Raw genomic sequence first — 20698 nt, 5'->3', positions numbered from 1 at the left:
TTGTGTCACACTTTTATTCTTTTCTTTTCCAACGTCTCCATTTTGGTGAAATGAGAATACTAGAAGCACGGCTCGTTGCCACACGTTGCTGGTGATAAATGAACGCCACCGCGTAAATCAGTCAATCGAAGGTAAATAAATAAATAAACATCGTATCACCGTGCAAAGCCCCTGGAAGAAGACGCCTCTCGGGAAGGGGGTAGATGTGCTGTAGTATGGCTATTTTTGGCTCGAACTCGAACTTTACGGCCAACGTTTGGACTAGTTTGACCGCCGAGCCTATTGAGGTGTGAAAATGTTGCTTTTGTGGCTCAGCAAGTAATGGATTATTAATGCAAACCAACGGTAGTGCTCCTTCTTCGATATGGTCCCCTAACGTAGCAGCTGTCGCAGCAGTTAGTTGGAATAGCTTTTCGTGCACTTATTATCAGACTTTCGCGATGTTTCACATCAATTTTGTCTACCCAGCATATGCTCGTTGCAATTCGCTTTAGGAATAAGTCGTAATAATAAAACCAGTATCAAAACTAATTGAACCGGTATCCTTAACTTTACCAATATATATTTCCATGACATTGGTCTATCATTTTCTAAACAATCGTAGCAACCATTTGCAAGGTAGTCGCCAGAAGATTCGCTGCCGAAATTATACTAGCCTTAATGTATTCTGACCATTTCTGACACCGGTTGATATGATCAGGGCCCCAGCAAATGGCCGGAATGGAACAGCAACAGAAATCGCGCGCTCGTTGTGCATTGCATTGCTCCAAGTCCCCGTCCAGCGTTTCCTCACTTCCAATCATAGTGTATCGCGAGGGAAACGATCGAGTGACGACGGTGATGATAGCGTGAATGAAATCAGTTTTTGTGATCTCTCTTTCTCCATGTTGACGACCACATGGTGGAGGAATAGTGTGAATGTGCTTTGGACACACTGCTACCGGGCTGGCGTGTCACGTGACGCATTGCTTCGAAAGAGGTGTCGTCAGGCGTGGATCTTGTGCAAGGCGGGTCGCCAGGTCAAGCAAACAGTGCACTAAATAAACAAATAAAGCGCTCCCAAATGGCTTCTTTCCTGAGCTGACCAGAACAGATCATGCACATGACGGGTGATTCAGGGAAACGAACAGTGTACATCAGGCAAAATCCTTCTCTATGTATCATACTGCTTGTGGTGGTCGAACGAGATCTTAAAGTTGACAATCACTCGACAGTCCTTTCGCTCTGTTTTCGATTCATGGTTAACGGTGCAAGAAGTGCGTTAACAACTAGACTTGATTTTAAAATATAAAAACAAATAAGAAACGTCTGGCGATGATAGCCCCCCTAAAACGCGATCACGTTCGATGGCATTGAGAGATAGGGATTTTAAGATTTAACTTTCTGGAATGATCGACACCTGTCCATGGTCACAGGCGAGGCTGTCGGGGTTACTTTTTGTGCACTTTTGCAACTAAAAAAAAAACGGGAATCTGTTTATGTATCTGAAATTTAATATTCCGAATGATATTTCAGAATGCTTCAAAGTTAACCAGTTACGTGCGTGCAATACAGATCCTACTTGGTTTGATGTCGCGATCCGAATGGCAATCACACAGGTCCGACGTGATTATCGATCTTTTGCCTTCTTTTTCCCGAAAAGGAAAATACAGGGACTAAGCAGTTCTTGCCCTTCGTCTGATGGAAGAATGGAACTGACACTTCTTTCGTGCGTAACGGATCGTCCCGGGATCGCGTGCTTCCATTTAGAGGTGCGGTTTGATGGACACGTGCCACGATGCGTTTGTTGCTGCACATGCTGCTGCTGTTGCTGCTGCGACTGCTGCTGCCGGAAGATGCTGCAGCGCGGTAGGTGAAAACCCGCCTTAGGACGCCCGCCTGACGGAAGCCACACTTTCCAGTTATGTCGATCGCCCGTCCATCGGTCGCCTTTCGTGCTCACGGGGCGCCTCTTTTCTACGCAATTTCTCCACCCTCGGGGAGGCAGGAAAAGCACTTCTTCATTGCATCGATCGTTGGCTTGCCAAAGGCCCTCACCAGAAGAAGAAGAAGAAGAAGAAGAAGAAGGGGGTACGTTCGGTTAAACGGGTTTTGGGGTGGACTCTTCGCGGAATTTCTTCTCCGAAGCCGGCGCAGCACATGGTGTCGCCGCTCGGTCGCGTCATCTTGTCGTAGGAATGTGACCGTGTCGGTGAGCGGTATACCGGGCCGTGGCCGCCCCTGCACTGCATGTCCCCCCCCCCCCTCCTCGTGGTCCAGTACCTTCTTTGGCATTGATCCGTTCCACTTGGAATGCGTAATCCAATACTTCTCGGCGATCGCTCGCTCGCCGCTCGATGGTGATGGTATTTTGTATGGAAAGTAACTATCACACAATAACAACTCCAGTCCTCGTCTGGCATTACTCTAGCTATCAACTTCTTTTTTTTATCGTTCAGTAGCGAACATGAAGCACAGTTTGCATAAAAGTAGGACAAACAAGACTGATGCTCTCGAAAATCTAAAACAAATGGCAAACAAATGCGCGAAATTCCATGACCTATGGTGACTCAACGATAGCAACGATTACAGGGCGACAGTTATGCTTCTTCCCCTTCTGCCTGGCCGATTTTTGCTAGCGTGGTTGGCGCGAGCGCGCGCGTGCGCTCGGTGGAATGATCGACAATCCGGTTTTTTGGCGTGCTGCTGTGCGTTTGCGCGATGGATGAGGTACGAACCGATCTGTCCAGCTCTCGTTCATCACACACCTGGGGCTGGCTAGAAGGGAAAAGGTGAGGTGAGCGTGCTCCTTGGCTTCGTTTTGCTTTTCGCACACAACTGCTCGTCTCGTCTCGTGGTCGCCAGTCTGCTCGTAGCGGCGGGGGGCTCTTCACAGGAAACCAGTTATCGGAACGCACGACACTCCACTCCATTTCCCGTTCTTCAGATCGTCAGACCGAGCTGACCGCAGCGGGTGGAGAGCGCTGGCTGGAATGGAGCGGCGAATGATCCCTAGGAGGAATGATCGCACCCCTTACCGCGCCGGCGCCCGTCTCCCACCGTTCCTGCCGAGAGCTGCTGCTCACGATGCGAAACGACCGAAAGCTGAAGGTCGTTTACTTGGCCTTCACATTGGCACTCGAGACCTGCCGGATGAGAGCTGCCGGTTGCCGCGGCCCCAGACGTCATCATTCGTCGAGAGTCGCCGAAGGGGAGGGGATTGGCGCGATGAATTAGGACGACGACGGCGACGACGGCGACGACGACGCCACACATGCAGAAGGTGTGGCTGGTGGTACCATTGGATGCGAAGGAAGCGTTACTTCTCTCTTGTATTCGCTCGGGAACCGGTGAAACCGGTCGCCGGTGAAGGGAAGCCGAAGCCGTGTTGGATGACCCTTTACCCAATATACTGGACTGGAAGGAAAGAGAAAGCAACGGAAGGTGATGGGTGTGAATGGTTAGTTTTGATTTAAAGAAACCCCGAAGTTAAAGTTCCGCCGGGAGTGAAGTTTTGCAAAAAAAAAACTACTTCTGAAAAGTCCTTCGCATGTTTCGGTCTCAATTGAGATCGAATATCTTGTAGAGGGCACTACCAGCTGCTGCTGCTGTTTGAAAGTTGCTACTAAGTAGCGGGCGAATAGAAACGATCAATCGCTCATTACGGGTATGTTATTAGTCAGCATAATCTTCACTCGTGCAGTGAGCAATCTTGGACATGCAAACGTACGATTAACGCCGATATAATTACCGATTGCAATGCAGGAGCATCGGATTGCAACACACATAATTTCGTACCTTCACAAGCATTTCTCCACATTTTACGTTTGCTTCATTGTAGCACGTATACTTTGGTAGTACCGTTAGAGGAGTCAACTCACCTCAATGCCGTTGCTCAACTTGAAGCTGCTTGTGAGTAGTTTAAGTGCTAGCAACGGTATCACGCCACAAATCGACATCCGAATTCCATGTCATCTCACACGGCGTTTGCAAGGTATTATCCTTCCGATTGGCCTTGGAAAAACATGCCGTTCCGGTTGGGCCCAACAATGTAACCCGGGTTCCGGGTGTTGGGAAGTGTCGGAAACAAGATTCTAGTCGTCTTACTGGCTTCTTATCTTTCTCACTTCTCTTCTGCGCCTGCCTCGTCTGTGTCCTGACAATCGCGAGAAGTAAAGGATGTGTTCTATAGCTAGACGCCAGTTGTGGTCGTCCGCATTGCTAGTGATTCATCGTTCTTCTGTCAGGTAGTTTGAAGATGCTGCTACTGCTGCTGCCGCTGTCAGGATTAATGCTTATCCGGAGGCATCGGAGCTAAGACACTAAGGGTAAGGTTGCCCACGGACCTATTGTCTGTTCGCCTTCCTCGTCTACGCCTCGCTACGCAATGAACAAGGAGGAAATCCTTTCTCTGCACGACAAAGCTTTAAGAATCGCAGCAGGCAATGAATAGAGCGATAAACCGGAGGAGAAAGATTGCATGACCCAACGTCTTGAAGGATTTCATGATCCGGAAGCCGAGGCCGAGGCCGAGGTTTTGCGTGTTTTGCGAACGAGGACCAAGATTTAGCGAACGCGAAGGAAGTGTGGTAGGGACAGAGAGAGAGAGAGAGAGAGAGAGAGAGAGAGAGCGAGAGTGAGATGAGTCCCAGAATACATCGGTAGGTTGCGTGCTCCCACACTAGTTGGAGATGTTTTGTTATCCAATCACACGCTCCGGCCACAAGAAGTATTGGGAGTGGGACGACTGAGTGATTCCCGGAAATGACTCCGGATTGTATGTTAGGTTTATGTCCTCGGTCTGTAGATCTGTACCATAAATTTCTTTTATTTCTAATCCCCGTTTCGATTCCATGGCAATATATCGATCCTGTTGTGTTGATCAAGGATTCCGGCGTTTGGGCTAGATTTGCATAAATCTTGAAATCATCTTGTGTTCGTAAGGACGGAACACAACCATTGGGGCACTGTATAAACAACTTCGGATCCGAAGGCGCGAGGTTAAGGTGAATGTAATCTTCACGATTAAAGCAGTAACCACACACATCGCATACGTGTGGTCCCGGAGGGGGGGTCATGTCATCAAAACGATAGATGGCCGTCCATTAATTGTGGGGGATAGAACGGCGAAAAGGCTCGTAGATGTGCGACCGCCTTCCATCGACGGCGGCGTTCATAGGTGTTCCTTGTCTCGTTAGTGGCTTCCACTAACGTTGTGGTTATTAAATGCCACCGGGGCTCGGTATTAGCACACTCCCGTAGGAATATCCTTTCGCTGTTCCTAATAATAGCCGCAGGCACGGGTCGTAAGGGAGCTGGCGACCCGCAAAACACGCACACCTTGGGATAAACGATTTGCAAATAAAGAGAAATGCCCCCCGAACCGGAGGAATCGGACTGACCAACGATGAAAACGTGCGTGCGTGCGTGCGTGCGTGCGTGCGTGATTCCGGCCAGCAGCACGTGAGTCTATTTATTTGTGCTGGGCTAATATGATGAGGCCCAGATGTGCAGCTCATCTCGAACCAGAACCAGAGCCAGGTTCCGGGGCAGCCAGGGAGGGAATGCATTGCTACCTGTGGCGCCCCTTGGCCACCATCCCAGTGACCATCCCCAAGCCATACAGCATTAACTCACTGTTGATTAATGGGTAGCAATAAGTGCTCTCCTCCTTTCTGTTCTTCTCTTCCTTCCGCTCCGTGCCCGTAAAACAGTGCTTCCTGGCCAGCCAGAGTAGCCGCCATCCCGCGGCTTGATTGACGTTTGTTTACGGGGAACAGAAGCGGCACACCATCCAGCACCGCCGCTGACGCCGCCGTCCGTTGATCCTCACAACCCCGGTCCTCCCGGAACGAAAACAAACAATCGGATCGAAAAGTGAGCGAACGTTTGTTGTGAACGGGCGAAGGTACACACAATGTACTTAACTGGCGGCTCCGGCGCGAAATTCGCCGATTTTCTTTCAATTAACTGTGAGAGCCGAGTGCGAACGGATTGTTAAGCAGCTGTCGAACGGGTTGATGTTACGACATGCATCCACAACAAACGGCATCGGCGGACTTGTACCGTTCTGTTCGAGAATGATTTGACTGGCTGGATGTGGCTGGCTCACTGACTTAAGTTGACTTGAGGCGCCAGGAAAGCGGCACTAGAACCAATTAATCATCTTTTGCGTTGCAGTTTTCGATTTGATAATCTTCCCTTTTCTTCTCTTGTATAATGGTGACAGAGCTGATTATGATGAATGAAAAATGGATTGTAGTTTGTAAGTGATCTATATCGCACCTGAACTTTGCCATGATCGAGCCAAGATCAGCAAACATGTCAAGTTGAAGGTCACTGTCATATCGCCAGGGTGTAATGTATCACTGTTGCTACTTATGAAATGGTCCTTACCTTTCCTTTCAATGTCTGCAATCGTCTGCAACACTATCAACTATCGAACAGAATCTGGCCACATTGTTGCATTGGACAAACAAATGACCACCAGACACAGCTGTGTCTTGTGAGTCGTGGTTGGAATGTTTGGCATCTGCCATGCCGAAAAGCGACGCAAAAGCGACGCTAATATGCGCCTTGCCTTGTTGTTGTGTTGTCCAAAGTGTGGCCCCTTCTAAGATTTGTGGCCATGGATCGCATCCAAAAACGCTGGTCGCCCTTCGAGTGTTCGGTGACTCTCGGCGGGATCCGGCACATACTGCAACCTTTCGACAGCCAATAGCCTATATTCGGATTGGGGTTATGCTAGGCGGACGTCATCCGCAATGTTTATGTTGGAGAGAGTTCAAAAACTTTGCCTCATACATTTGGCAATGAAATTTGGCCGAACCGCGAGAGAAAGAGAGACTCTTACAATCTAGAGAGGTATTACCTGATCTTGCGACAGTAACCGCGTCCGGTCAATAGCGACAGCGGGATCGAATGCATTCGGTAGAAGAGCACCAGGAAGGGGTCAATAAATTTATCCAAATCCCATTACACACATAAACCGTATTCGTTTCCTCTCGTTAGATGGGTGGGAGTAGCGGTAGTATCTTAAATTTTATTCGCTCCTGACAAACGGATGCAAATCACGCCAACGAGGGTGAGGATTAACAGGGTACAGCGGAGAGTTACTACAGGGCACGTGGTAAAGAGCAGATGATCGTGTAAACCTTCGAAGGCTATCCGGCGTCCTCCGACCCCATGATTGGTCCCGTCTCTCCGGGCAGATCGAATATCTTTTCGCATTAATCTTCCGCGAGCACGGCGACCGTTTGATGGGTGATTATGTGATTAGCATACGTTGAATTTATGCATCAGTATGTTCGCGCCGTTTAAATCTTCTTCGAATAGCCGTGGCCACACGGGGCGAAAACTCTAGCGCAAACGAAAAAATTAATGCCAAAACATTTACGCTTGCCGTTTACATGCTGTCAAACGATTATAGGTCCGTGGAGCGTAAAACCTAGAGTAAAAGCTGTTTGCAAACGGAAGGGCTCGCAATATGTTCTATTTGTGGTTTACATTGATAGATAGTGATCATTGCTAGTGTGTTCAATCCTTTTCTTCCACAAAACGATTTTAATTTCCTCAACCCGGCCACGTAAACATATCGAAGCGTAAACGATTTGGCATTAATTTGTAAATTTGCGCGCAAATTTTCGCTCCGTGTGGCCACGGCTAATGATAGATAACATCCAATCAGAGCCGTCTAGCCTCCTCCTCCCCTCCTCTTCTTAGGCATTTGGAACGATTTTTTAAATTAATGAAAATTCTTCATTTGTTTTTTGGAGATGTCTAGCGCGAATCATTCAAAGGCATATATATATTGGCGGATTTGGGGTTTTCCCTGGTTTCTGGGTCATTGGCCATTAGTGATGTCATTATCCTCGGTAAGCTACGCCATGTGATCGGAAACCTTGGAACCGATCGATCGTTCAACGGTGGCCGTTTGTCAGTCGCGACTGACAGTTGGCAGGAGATATTCCTGTGCACCGTCTGTTGACGTTGGTGGCGCATTTGCAATTGCATAACCATGATCACAGCGACCGACTGCCGTACCGTTGCACATTAGCATATGCGCGCAAATATGCATGCGAAATGTGTGCGCATCGGAGGATTGGAGGATGCACCAGCATTAATGATGCTGCTCCATCGTCCACCAGTCTTGTTTGGGGACTTCCGCAGAACGCCGTGGTTGTTGGTGTTTGTACACTAGAATAGATTATCTAATGAACAAAGAATTTACATACATGGTTTACTGTGGTCAGTGGATGATTTGCCTAGAACTTTGGCAAGTACGCAAGGATTAAATGATGGACAATATATGTTTAAACTGATGCGAGATTGATGTCGACCGATTGAGATTGGTGCGTTCTGATTTCATTGGGTAAGAAATTTAATTTGAAAACAGGGTTAAGGTACTTCATCGACAAGCATTTCAAATATACTTTATAAACTTTTTATGAACGATCCACTGCTGGTATGAGAGCAATTAATATTGTTTTTCTCTGGAGATCACCTTTCATGCATAGACTACGAACTTTTGGAGACGAGTTCGTTGAATATCGTAGTTTGTTACGGCAACGTCCTTTGGAAGTAAATAATTAACTGGAAAACGAATAATTTTATGCATAGAGCAAGCACCGGCTGCGTGTATTGGTTGGTAGAAAGATAAATATTCAACGATTCTTTTTATCATAATCAATTTCGTAAAATATGTGTTTGCAGTCTGCTTGAGTTGAGTTTAAAGTTTTGGCAAAAGCGTAGCTTAATTTGGAATCCCTTTTTCTACCGCAACCGTTGGAGGACCCACTCCAGCATAGGCCACTTCGGTCATCGGTGCTTCACCACAGCACGGAATGCAAACAAACGCTCGATCGATCCAGCGCTGCACCGTTCAATCTGCCTTGATAATGGCCGGAACCGAGAAGGAAGTAAAAAGTAAAGCAGCAGCACAATCGGGGAGGAATCATTTTCAAACTTTTTCATTACTGTGGCGACACATTGGGGGGGACCAGGTACCAGGGGCAGATACCGGGCACGTTTCTAAATGGCAAACCCATCCAGCAAACTGCTGCTCTAGGTAACGCTCTGTCGATGTTGGTTTTAATTAATTGAGAAAATTTCTTAATTTAATCAACCTCCATTTACGGACGTGCTCTCTCTCTCTCTCTCCCTCTCTCTCTCTCTCTCTCTCTCTTGCTCCCTCTCGTCAGCCCTTCTTGAAGGCGTCCTCGGGCACTGACTTCCGGTAGTAGCCATGGCATCGAATGGATGGTAGCTTCGGTCGTAAAGATATGCATATACCTACTTCAACACATCGGAACACATTTTACATAGGGACTAAGATGCTCTTTCCGCACCTTTGCCTTCAGGATGCAAGTGAACGAACGCAAATCCGGGAATTTGCGTTCGCTGCCACATATTTCTTTTGCGACGCTACCGATGTGAGCAGGATAAAACCAATCATCCGCCATGCCCGGTTTTATCCTCGCTAAGCGCCAAGATGCGCAAGCGACCGTACGCCTAGCGAAGCGTTCAAGAAGATGCCACCCGTAAGTAAATCCGTTAAGTGGACGGAGCTGCATCCTGCAGGTTGCAACAGCAACCGAACCGAAGACGCTGTCGAGTCGATGCTGTTCGAGACGGCCGGGTGGAAGGGCATTTTATTTACGAAGAGTCACTTCCGGTAGGAGGGTGGGAAGGGTGGGGTTGGTTTCGATGGAGCCCAGAAATAGAAATCATCATTTCCTGTGCCATGCCATGCGGTGCGGTGATGGTGGTGATGGTAGTGGTGGTGGTGGTGGTGGTGCAGCCAGTCAACATGGTGATGGTCGACGCCAACTAGGATCTCCGGGGGCTTTAATGTTGAAAATCGTTGCTATGGGGGCATGCTGATGAAACCTTCAAATGCAGCAGCATCAGCAGCAGCAGCAGCAGCAGCAGCAGCACCATGAACTGCATTGTCAGGTTTTGTACCGAAGCGATGCGGAGGACTTGGTGTCGCGGAGGGGCGCGGAGGGGTTAGTGGACGTTGAAAGGCTATGCTTTATGATATTTTATTTAATCATTTTCCCGGCAACAGCAGCAGCAGCAGCACCAGCTGGTGACTGGTGTTCTGTCCGGGTTCTGGTGGTTCCACGCAGAATCGTTTCGGTGGAAAGCGTTTTCCTAGGATTATAAACGAGTGTACCCATGGCATGGCAAAGTTATAACGTGGGGAACTGATGGTTCGGGTGAAAATTTCATAAAATGGTCGCTCCGAGCCTGTCAATCTCGGCTAGTATGTGTGTCTCTGTGGGAGCGTTGTCTGCACGATGCACCGTGTGCTGGCACGTTGTTTAATGTTTGTAGCGTTCTGCTGCGATCAGGTCGACCTTCCAAAGAGGGGGGAAGAGCGACGTAAGCGATTATAAAAAAAAGGTTAAATAAAAATTCTAAACTTTTACTACACAACGCTGGAAAGATCGTTACACTGATGTTAGATTGTTGAGCTCCAATATAAATACAATGTTTTAATTCCCGGCAGTTTACGAAACAAGGGATTTGGTTGACATGTTACTGTAAAAATTTGCTTTCGCTACCTTCACTACAACTACAATCACTGCCCTCGTTTGTTGCCATAATTTTTATCGACTTAAGGTGGATGAGTAAGGCGGTAAATTAAAACTGCATTAATGTGAACTGCCCTTGAAGAAGAAAAGAAATCCTCTGTGAATAATGATGGCCGTATGTTTTGCTTTCGCCGTTGCTGCCGCTACTACTGCTACTGCTGCTACTTCCGCCCCAGTTATCCACCTCACGGGCGATGCCGAGTGACAGCGCGACAGTGCGCCAACTTCACCCTCAACCCCTGAGCGTTTTCCATCCCCTCGAATCGGTCTGACACTGATGAAATCGGTATTTTATTACGCTTTACGTTATGGGGCCAATTGTGACCACTAGCTGGCTGGCTGGCAGGCTGGGTGGGTGGCCCCTTGCGCACCTAGAGAGGTCCTCCGTCACCTATTAATCTTGGTGCCCCGCAATCCTTCGTCGTGAGATAGCGCCGGGTAGCGTCTTTGCATCGGAGGAGTAACCGGCGTCAGTAAAGCGGTCTCTGCACTGCTATTAACAAGATTTACGTTTCATCTGCCACAGTTGCTGCTGTTGGTGCTGCCGGAGCGATGCGCAACATTGCGATGCGCGATCAAGCCAATCGTTATCATCGTCCATCGTGCCGAGGATAGAAATGTAAATAAAAATCTCCTCGGAATGTGCCGCCCGTCGAAATGTCCCCCTACCCGGGGCGAGGTACGTGCTTTCACTGCGCTCTGTCGATCGGATCTGATTCGATATGCCGGATGCAATAACGAACCCGTTGCGAGCGCGTTCGGTGTGTTCCCTTGTCCTCGCTGATCCGGTCCGTACATCATTCCCCGGCGGTTCGAGATGGTTACAATGATACTAGCGGGACCAAACAAAGGCGAATCCATGGTGTTTCTAGTGCAAATGGGGACAGCAACAGCAGCATCTTGCAGAAGACCATGTTTATTCCTAGTTTAACTTAATTATCGGTCGCTCTCTGGGTCGATATGGTCGACGGTTCGACGGTTTGTCGATCTCCCTTTTTTTCCACCTCCCCCAACCCGCGAGGGACATTCTTTTTACGCTTCCTCTCTCGTCTGGTTCTCTGGTTCGCTTTCAGGCGAAGCACTTTACAAGCTTGCTACGGATGGTTCCATTGGCACCCGTTTTTGCACCGGAAATGACTTTACCCCGACTTCGGTTCGGTTCATGTTGGGTGTAATCCATGGGCAGCTGGCGTGTGTGTGTGAGGTTGAACAACGTTCCACACCGAACCAACGGAAGTGGTGAGGGACACACCAAATGGATGGTGGTTCTTTTTTTGTCGTTCGACCACTTCCGGTTCGGTAGATGGTGTGCGCCCTGGCCTCTTCCGGTAGCATGCGACTTACATATATGTGACATGCCTGACAGCAGTAATTATTGTTGTTTAACCAGAACTGGACGATGAATTAATTCTTTAGGTTTTACAGTTGTAACGATTTTATGATATGGCGAAACATTAACAATTAAATAAACGGTAGTTTTCAGACTGATCTCATAACTGCAAGATAATGGCTGGATGTGAAAGGTTTGGTGCATTAAAAGTAATGAAAAATAATTACACTTTGATTGGAGAATGAAACTAAGCAATATTAAACGTTTTGAAGCATTCTTTGGGCACAAAACGACCCCAGCTTGAGAAAACTCACAGAATCGTGTCACAAAAATGGTCAAAAACATCTGGGAAAATGTCGGAGACCAAGGATTGATGTCTCCCACTCTATCAACAATGTAACAAAAAGTAGTACAAATTTACGGACAGTAATTTGATCCTAGAAGTATTTTTGTTAAAGTAAACCCCCAACTATCCAACAAAATCCCAATCGAAATAATCGCGGATTTTCAACAAGCAAAAACATATCCTTTCTTGCCCGTCGTTGCCGATTTGATTGAGTTTTCACAGTTTTCGCACTGTTACCATGGTGCCCAATCGAGCAGCCTGTGCAAATTGTAAAACAACGCAAAACCTACAGGAACGCGAGGTGACGTCACACACACACACACAGGAAAAGAAAGGAACCGAAGTAAATCGTAACCTATCGAACCGGAACAAACTGCTGGTAACAATTTAATTACGTGCAATTAAACACTAATGCCCAGTGCGCAATCCAGCGCAATCCCCCGCTCCTTCACACCCTTTGCTGCTCCTGTCGCTCCAATTATAGTGTACGCTCAAGGGGTGAGGACAATGTGGAGCTGAAGGCAACGCGTTCGCTGGCTGGCTAGCTGGCAAAAGAATCGGCCGCCGACGAGCTACCAGGCGTCTCCATGGGCGTCTCGGTACTGCTCCTGGCAACATGCTATCACTATTGGGGTGCTCTCTCTCTCTCTTTCTCTCTCTTTCTCCCGAGGCACTTGTTTCTTTTTCCTTTTTTTTCGCAGTTTTCCCTTCACCGACCATTCGCCTTCCTTCGGCCATCAAATCCCTATTCGATGCTCGATCGTCAACCCCCAGCGCACCCTCCAGCGCACCCCCGGGAAGCGCACATTGGTTCATTCGACTCGATACCAAGACACGCGGAGCCGGATTATAGCCGGTTGGTAGCAGCGGCTGAAGGAGAGCAATTAAAAACGGCACCACACACACACACACACACACACACATGCACATACACAGACACAGGAGCAGTCTCTCGGGTGGGAACTAGTGGCGGTGGGGTAGTGCGCTTCACCCTCCCTGTCCGGTCATTGACGTAATGATTGAAACGGCCAGCCGGGGAGGGGAGTTATCGACTGTGAGGCGCGACAAAGGCACAGGACACAAAGGTTACTTCAGGAATGGTCAGCGATCATCGTCATCACCAGGACGATCCGTTCACACGTAGGGTACGGTATGGTTGGTGGTGCGTGGTCAGCAGAAAGGTCGCGCGAGTGGGAAGTGAAAAATAAATAATCAAATAAAGGATAAAAAAGATGGAGGGAAAACATCCCGAAATAGACCAACCCCCACCGGGAGGGAGCCCTCCTATCCCCCCTTTGGGACCAACAGTAGCGAGCCATCGGGAGCCAAAATGGTGTCGCGACCGTCGGCGCAGGGCAGCCACTGAAAGTAGTTTGCTGGCGACCATTTCGCAATCGGTCCTTTGTTTCCAGCACTTCTAGCTCCAATGCTTCCAGTTCCGGTCCGCAGAGGGAGCCCACTGGTAGCAGCCCTCATGGTAGCAGCATTTCGCTTAAATAATATGCATAAAGCTATCATAATTATGATAACGTTTATGTGTCAGCTCTCGCGAGCGGATCGCGCGAGAAGCGCACATCAGCAAAGGGGCCATTGGCCTTTCGTACCGTTGGCCGAAAGCCCCGTGGCTCCCACTTGACGACCGCCGTGTCCAGTGGTAGTACGGGTGGGATACGGGAAGTGGGGGAGAGGCTTTTTGTTCCATTTTGTGTGTTTCTGTTGCCATAAAATACGCGAGAGACCGCTTCAACGGCAGTCAACGATGGTGTCGTGCCGGGTGCGTGTTTGTGCCCTGTTTTCGGAGCTTGGTGGCGGGGAGGTTGGGCTGTGAATGTTGATTTTGCACCGAGCAGGAGCCAAGTCCAGTCCGCCATTTACTCCCTGCCCCCCTTCCGTTTTCACCGCTTTTTTGGCGTCAGACAAATGCTTAGCGCCAGGAAATCCTTTACGCTTTCGTATCACGCGTGCCCCCAACCCCCCCGTGCCGTTGTATTTGTGAGCGGGGGTGAGCGGGGGTTTCAGCGGAACTTCCCACTGATCGTCACCCACTCCGATCTGACCTTTGCTGGGCGCTCTTCTTTTTTGTTTTGCATTTTACGCTGTCCATCCTACCCCTTGTTGCCAGTGAACTGTGTAATGCTATCGCTACAGCTTGGCGTCGGAATTTTGTTTATTAGTGTGCACGGTGCTACAGCGGCTCCGAGTACTGGTGCTGGTGGTGGTTGTGGTGGTGGTAGTGGTGGTGGGGGAACTGCGTACATTTTGACCAAAAATCGCTTCCCTTTTACCAGGGATGGACTTTCGCCGGCCTTCGACCAGCCCCGAGGACCGACAATCGACGCAGTGGTGGGTGTGAAAGTGCGAAAAGTTCGTCCACGGAAAACACAACGTTGCCAATGGCAGGAGAGAGGGAATGGAGAGAGGGCGGTATAGCAATTTTGGCCAGATGTTTATGAAGCCGTTGAAGCTGAAAGCTGTCTGCCAGTAAGCCCGCGTTAGGGAGGGCCCAGGGTGGTGAGGCGAATTGGAGTTTTATTCTTTATTTTTGGTGGACATTTGCTCGTGGACTGGCCACTGGGAACATGGAACCATGGGCTGCACCGGGCGGCAGCGTTGGTGGTTGTGGGATTTAATTTCCCAGCTTTTCATTTGCGACGTCTCGGACGTTTATTAATTGCGCACAGTCAACAATTAGGTTCCACACTTTTCTAAACCACACACAGTACTAGGGCATCCGCTTCGCCATGTTTGCTATCAAATCGCTCCGTCCTCTCATCGTCATATTGTGGTTTAATGTGATGAATTCCATCGAACGATCCTTACTTGGGATATGTCGCGTATTTTTAACCATTTTATAGATTTGATCGCATTGAATTAGGTTATGATGTGCAATCGCTATAATTACGCGAAGAGCTGCTCGAAAATTCTGGTTTCAGTCGAGGCAACTGTGATCCGATTGAATGCGCCTGAGCCTCCAAACAGCCTACCATGTCGTCCATTTTGTTTATGAATTTCCTATTGACAGCAGCGTGGCCGCGTCCTGTATGCCTCGATTTGATATTCCTGGAATTCCTTTCCACTGAGCAAACGTCGCGTGGTTGACCATTACCAATGGTATTTGATATGGCTGCAAGCCACGGCGCGGTGGTTCTGGTCTGAACGAGTGAGTGTATGTGTGTGAATGTGTGTTTCTGTGTAATGCAGCAGCAAATGCGCATATCGGTACCGGGACTCACCTGGCAAACGGGCACAAACAACAGAATACTTCTCGCTATAAAATCTGTCGCTTGCACTAGTCCGTTGGCGTCGGTCTGTTCCAAAGTTCTACCCTCTACCAACATCCTTAGTCCCCTCTTCCAAAAGTTCGGTCCAGGGCAGTACATTACAATCAAAACAGGTTCATTAACTTTCCCGGGCGAGTGGGAATGTGGGCAATAAGTGTGTGTGTGGGTGTGCGTTCAAGGCGTACACAATAAGGGACTGCAACGTGCTAGTACGTCGAAAGTTTCCATTTCGTCCGCAGGCCACCCTACAGCACGTCTGTCTGCCTGCGGCTCATCTGCACCATTGGCTGGCGGTGCATCCGATCCAGGGGATGCTTTTCGAAAGTCCGAAAGTTGTTTTCGCCGCGTGAACATCCTGATGCCTCTGAACGCGTGCAACCTACGGCAGTGGTTGGAATATGGGTCCGGAAGGCTGGCGCCGTAGCAATCGCGTTGTGTTGTGTCCCGACGCGAGTTTGGCTGATGTTTTTGCTTCACTTAACCTTCACCTTCAAGTCGCCCACGTCGTTATACACCTCCGTGGCTTGTGTTATCTGGGCGCGAGCGCACCCAACAATCATCAAACTTTGCGACCGGGATTTGTAATCTTCCCTCGGTTCTCCCAATACAATACCTCGGGGGAATGGGAAGAGTATATGCGATTTTCAGCCATCGCAGAAAACGTGTGCAAGTTGATTTCTCCAAAAAGTGCCGCTCACTGGAGCCGAGGAGTCCCGGGCCAATGGGAGTGAAAAAAGATGGAAAATCTGTTAAGCTGAGCAGGGATTTGAAGTAGAAGTTTGCACCGGACAGATAACAGTCTTCTCGACTATCAGCGAAGTGGCCCGTGCCGGCATTGTTTTGTCGGCATTGTTTTCAATCTCTCGCTGCTTCAGGTGCGTTTCCCTCCAACACGTTTAACGGGCTTCAAGTTCAACAACAGTTGTTAATGTTAATGTTCATTCTGGATAATGTAGGTCGCACATTCAGACATTTAACGAAACGGTTTGCTCCAAACGTGTTTTAGAACAAGTTCACTGTTGCACACCTTTATTGTTTTACTGTATAGAGTCAATGAAACATAGTGGATACGATATAACTTCAATGTTTTTAGATTGGGCTAGTTTATGTAAATGGAGACGTTTGGTTCAAGCCATTATTCGCAATTTGTTTAAAAAAACATTCTAGGTCCATTAGACAACAACGCTGTGACCGCTTCGAATCGAATATGAGGTTGTTTGCCAATTTGTATGCTTCTTTATGCACTGCAGATGGTGGTTCAGCTTGTTGCCGATAAAGTTGCAACCACCATCCATTGAACCATCGAATTGCTTCCTTATTTATCGCTTTCTCTACCCAAAGCCCTGCACCGCAGTATTCCTTTCTTGGTCTAAGATGCATCGCATGGACATTGTTGCGCCATTTGCGACACCACACCACACGGTGAACTTTTCTTCCCTACTTTCCTTTCGACCATCTTGCTCTACATCCACACACCATGGGTGTATGGGCATCCGGTGTGGTTGGTCGCGGCGGTCCCGGAGACAGATAAAGTTTTCCGCTGTCCCCAGCATCAGCACGACGATGGCTTGGTTTCTCTATAAGAGCGGTCTGCGGTCTAGAGGACTCACTTTCTTTCTCTCTCTCTCTCTCTCTCTCTCCCTCTCTATATATCTTGGCAAGTTAAATTCCAGCGTCCTCCAGTTTGTTTGTCACAGTTGGACCTATGTTTGAGGGTCTTCCTGGCCCATCTCGGTTGATCAGCGGTCGATGGTCGGTTGCAAAGTTGTTACAAACACATTAGATCGTTTCCCAACACTGGCGTTGGAATAGCACTTCTTCGGTAAGTTGGGTCACGTGGGGTGCGGTATGGACGAGGGGCCTTGCTTAATCTCACGGACACTCCTCTGTTTGCACTCGAAGACCGGCCTAAACAGTACTTGTGCAAAAGCATGTCGTGCCTAGATCATTTGTTCTTTGGTGGAAATGAAATGTTTTACTCGATGACATTCGTTGTGTCCTCCTATCTCATGGAATCGAAAATTTACGGAATGGCTTAAGATGGATCAATATCCAGGGAGCGCTATAGACCTGTCATCCTATCCCAGAACAATGCACTTCCATTTCAATCATCTTATCTTCTGGGCTGTGGGAAGTAGCTGTCTTCGTTTCCTGTTTCTTGTTCAGCGTGAACCGCCTTCCGGATCTCTAGCCCGGGGAAATCCGGGGTAATAAATATTTCAACACCTCTCAAGGCCACCACCTCGCCGTGGTGGGAGGAAATCATCACATTTAAATTCTCCTTCACCTCTCGAGTTTCCCGTTCCGTTCCGCTTGAGCCATATTGTCGTGCCAAAGACGACGTAGCAGCAGAGGGAGCTTGCGCAATCTCCTCCAGCTGCGGTGCACTTTCGCTTTTGCAATAATTGCCTGGATTTATGCACAATTTCCGTTCGGTTGAACGGTCGGGTCGAACGTTCGGTTGGGTTCGGTTTGGTTCTTGGTTGCTCCGGGCCGGGGTCTGTGCAGAACAGGACTCCCTTTGCGTGGCTCTTACAGGTTGCCTCGGTGCACGTTCCCGGGGGTGGTTGCCCGGGTTTCGGCGGGGTATTCTAAGAGGATTGTGTGGTTTCGCACCGATCGTCCTCCTTCCTGGGGTGCTGGCTGGCTGTCTGGTTGGGAACGGAGCAAATCGATTTCTAAATTTAATCTTTCCACCACGACTCTCGAACTATCGAGAGTGGAGAGAGACGAGGGGTCAATTTTGTGGAGGATTTTCGAGAGAGGATCTCCTGAAGGCTTTGTGGCTTTGCGGTGGTATGCGGTGGTCACCATCGATGATGAATGGATTTGGAATGGAGGGAAAAACTTTTGGGAAAACAAAAACGAACTGTATGCCCTTCGGTTCCCTTTGGATGAGGAACATTTCTCCTGGTCATATAGAGGAGGTTTGCGCCACAATTTAATAGACATCGAACCCCTCCCTCAATATGAGGCGCCAGTTGAGAAAAACTTCCATTCCATTACTTTGGATTTATTCCTTTTTTTCTCACCTCAATTGGGCGCCGCACCCTCGACGAATTTCCACAACTTCCTTCAAGTGGTCCAAGTGCTTGTTATTCGAAGCGCCAATTACTACCGCTTTCTGGTGTTCCTCCTCCATTAAGCTTCCCGATCATGAAATACAGATTGCCCTGAGAACAGCCCGCGTGTTGGTTGGATGGTTTGAAGTGTGTTGCCTGCTTATTGCTTCTTCATAGCGCATAAAATCTGCACGACCTCCTCGATAAGCGGCAGCCTGGACTGGTCTTAGTATGCCCCAAAAGTACGCTCGTACCTCCTTTGTTGTTTCGCCACCCCCTTTTTTGTTAAAATTGTTGCGCCAGGTTGATGATGTACGTCTACACCATTCCCTCCACCACGGATCAACGGTGTCCTGTCATCGAAGCCTGCCTTACACAGGCCTGTACCCCCCCTTGGCCGCTGCCTCTTGCGCAGCAGTAAGGGAAGGAGAAACTTAAAGAAGTTGTTAAAATTTAACGACACAACCGGGGCGCCTGCCAATGGTCGAAACAATGTTTGGCAGTACTTTCGACATTCGACGCCCGATGGGGGCGTACGTACATCCGTTGATGAGGCCGTAACGCGTTCTGTCTCATTTGCGCCAGGCCAGGGGTGCCCTGGCCTGGATTGAAAGCGAGCATCTTCAGGGCAATGATTTGGGACCGGGAGCTGGCTCAGATTCAGCTGCCGCGTTACGCCGAGGCTGTGCCAAGGCTGTGCGAAATGAGGCGAAAGCGAGAATAATGCTTTTAATAACTTTTCATCACGAAAATGAGCGCCCTCGCGAGTTGCTTACTGATGTTGCTTCGACTGTCCTCAGAACGGTGGCAATGGTTCACGCGTGTTCAGGAGGCAACTATACTACCCATAATGGAGTGTTGAAAATTGACTGACTTAAAGCTAATCGGCAGCTGTCAGCGTTCCCAGAACAACCACCGCCGGCCCGCTGGCTGGTTGGCTAGCTGATCTAAGCATAACGAAAGCGCCTCATCAGCTCGACGGTCGCCGTGGTGGAAAAGTGGGAAAAATGGTCCCCTTAATGGTACATTGGCGACCGGATAGCTAGCACAAGCTGATTTACCCGCTGCGTTTATGCAAAATGGTGTCGTGTCGATGGCCTGGCCATTTGAGCGTGCATTGTTTTGGAATTTAAATGCACTTGCTAGCGATGGATGCTGGTGACAGTATTGGCATCCGGCCGCCTGAACCTGATGTGCTAATGTCGCAGGCTCCGAACAGTAGTAAGTGCAGTTGTTGTTCATAATATTCAAATTTCGAACCAAGTCTCAACAAGAAGACGATGGCTTTCGTTGTTTGTTGAAAATAGTCGAATGCAACATACAACAAGTACCGGCTTTCATCAACCGATTGAAAACAGACGCTTTGGATTCAACTGCATCGAGAGGAAATGAGTTTCCTTTAAATGTTTTCACCTCACAAAAGCTGTCCAGGCTGGTGGTCAAGTCAAGCAAAGTAATTTCGAGCTGCCAGCCGCACTCGGTCCTTGCTGATGTAAAGTGAGTGCTGAGAATACTGTTACTTTATGCTATTTTCAATTAGCTGGCATAAAGACGTGAAGCATAAACCAAGCCCTATTGAATACCGATACATTCAGGAATTCCATTCCACGATGTACCTCGCAGTTGGGTGTAAAGAAGGAGTACGCAACAGAACCCGTACCTGGTAGTGGTGCTGTTCTAAATGCAACCGCATTGCATCATGAGTAAATGGCACGCAATGATGTTTGCATGCTGCTGTTTGCATGTTGCACAGTATTTCTGTTGCTGGAATTGTGCCGACACGGTGAGAAACTTCGGGAAAATGTATAAATTCAATTCAATCAACAAGCATATTGATTAAGAAGTGTTCGTTGAACCATTTTCAACAGAAAATGAAACAGCGTCAGCGACATCGAACGTTACCTCGAAGTAACGCACTGGATCGTTTTGCCGTCTACTAGTGGCCAGTAGTAATGAATGCTAATTGAATTAGAGAGAAATGGTGATGTTTGATGCGTGAAATATGGTGGCGTTGTGCGTCACTAGTGGTACCCTCCCTTCCAACACTGAGCGCATCGTTTTGTAACGATAATTTGGCTAATAATTTATTTAGCATCGCTTCA

At 48.5% G+C, this 20698-nt stretch overlaps 1 protein-coding gene across 7 annotated transcripts in view; it reads left to right on the top strand.

Moving 5' to 3' along the window:
- LOC125950339 (high affinity cGMP-specific 3',5'-cyclic phosphodiesterase 9A) overlaps positions 1 to 20698 on the top strand; it is a 118428-nt gene that overhangs the window by 5137 nt on the left and 92593 nt on the right. The window contains exon 2 of one of the 7 annotated variants that reach the window (XM_049678239.1): positions 12955 to 13109. The exons of the other annotated variants lie outside the window; for them this stretch is intronic. The gene's annotated coding sequence lies outside the window, so the exon portion shown is untranslated. The remainder of the gene's footprint in view (positions 1 to 12954; positions 13110 to 20698) is intronic. 7 annotated transcript variants of the gene reach the window in all.

Source organism: Anopheles darlingi, chromosome 2 (assembly GCF_943734745.1).
Source record: "Anopheles darlingi chromosome 2, idAnoDarlMG_H_01, whole genome shotgun sequence".
In the NCBI taxonomy this organism is placed as follows: domain Eukaryota; kingdom Metazoa; phylum Arthropoda; class Insecta; order Diptera; family Culicidae; genus Anopheles; species Anopheles darlingi.
This window is presented reverse-complemented; position numbering and strand designations above follow the sequence as displayed.